The sequence below is a fragment of the Mus pahari genome, chromosome 3, assembly GCF_900095145.1.
Source record: "Mus pahari chromosome 3, PAHARI_EIJ_v1.1, whole genome shotgun sequence".
Taxonomy (NCBI): Eukaryota; Metazoa; Chordata; class Mammalia; order Rodentia; family Muridae; genus Mus; species Mus pahari.
The window spans coordinates 129,751,013-129,752,797 of NC_034592.1; the positions used below are offsets into that span (position 1 = coordinate 129,751,013).

Consider the following 1,785-nt stretch of genomic DNA (forward strand, 5'->3'; position numbering starts at 1 on the left):
TCCTCCTCCTCCTCCTCCTCTTCCTCCTCCTCTTCCTTCTTCTTCTTTCTATTACATTTGCAGTGTTTAGTTCACATTTATATCTTACAATCATAATTTAATCCTTTGGCTTTTGTCCTATCAGTTAATTTTAAAAGTTGAAAAATGTTTTCTGCTCCTCCCTGTCCCAGAGACAGCCACATCTTTTTGTGCGGTGCCAGCTTCGTCCCGTAGACAAAATGGTGAAGGTTGGTGTGAATGGATTTGGCCATATTGGGCACCTGGTTACCAGGGCTGCCTTCTGCTCTCCACATGGCAAAGTGGAGATTGTTGCCATCAACGACCCCTTCATTGACCTCATCTACATGGTCTACATGTTCCAGTATGACTCTACCCATGGCAAATTCAATGGCACAGTCAAGGCTGAGAATGGGAAGCTTGTCATCAACGGGAAGCCCATCACCATCTTCCAGGAGCAATATCCCGCTAAAAACAAATGGGGTGGTGCTGGAGTCTACTGGTATCTTCACCACCATGGAGAAGGCTGGGGCCCACTCTAAGGGTGGGGCCAAAAGGGTCATCATCTCCTCCTCTTCTGCCAATGCCATCATGTTTGTGATGGGTGTGAACCATGAGAAAGATGACAACTCACTCAAGATGGTCAGCAATGCATCCCGCACCACCAACTGCTTACTCCCTCCCCCCACCAAGGTCATCCATGACAACTTTGGCATCATGGAAGGGCTCATGACCACAGTCCACACCATCACTGCCACTCAGAAGACTGTGGATGGCCCCTCTGGAAAGCTGTGGTGTGATGGCTGTGGGGCTGCCCAGAACATCATCCCTGCATCCACTGGTGCTGCCAAGGCTGTGGGCAAGGTCATCCCAGAGCTGAACAGGAAGCTCACTGGCATGGCCTTCCGTGTTCCTACCCCCAATGTATCTGTTGTGGATCTGACATGCTGCCTGGAGAAACCTGCCAAGTATGACGACATCAAGAAGGTGGTGAAGCAGGCATCTGAGGGCCCACTGAAGGGCATCCTGGGCTACACTGAGTACCAGGTTGTCTCCTGCAACTCCAACAGCAACTCTCACTCTTCCACCTTTGATGCTGGGGCTGGCATTGCTCTCAATGACAATTTTGTAAAGCTCATTTCTTGGCGTGACAAGGAATATGGCTATAGTAACAGGGTGGTGGACCTCATGGCCTACGTGGCCTCCAAGGAGTAAGAAACCCTGGACCACCCACCCCAGCAAAGGCACTGAGAGCAAGAAAGAGGCCCTCGGTTGCTGTGGAGTTCCTATCACAACTCTGCCTCCCAACATTGAGCATCTATCTACCTCACAATTTCGATCCCAGATCCCCATAATAACAGGAGGGACCTAGGGAGCCCTCCCTACTCTCTTGAATACTATCAATAAAATCCGCCGCACCAAAATAAATAAATAAATAAATAAATAAATAAATAAATAAATAAATAAATAAGTTGAAAACCAGCAATTAAACACAGATATTATATCTATCTATCTATCTATCTATCTATCTATCTATCTATCTATCTATCTATCTATCTATCTATCTATCTATCTATATGTCTTTAACTGCAGGACCAAGCTGGCTTGCATTTCTTTCTTCAGGAGTTCAATGCCAAGACTCTCAAATCAGTCAAAAGAGAAGGTTTCCAGCATTCAGGGCTGGTGTCTCCCGGCTAGCTCCATCCTTTGCTTGAAGGCACACCACCTTCCCCGCTGGCCTCATAGCCTAAGCTTACTCAAAACTTGTTTCTCTTTTACTTTTCTTGT

The 1,785-nt window shown here is 47.0% G+C and overlaps 1 pseudogene; it reads left to right on the forward strand.

Moving 5' to 3' along the window:
- Positions 1–218: 218 nt before the first annotated feature.
- LOC110319158 lies at positions 219–1,212 on the forward strand (annotated as a pseudogene).
- Positions 1,213–1,785: the final 573 nt, after the last annotated feature.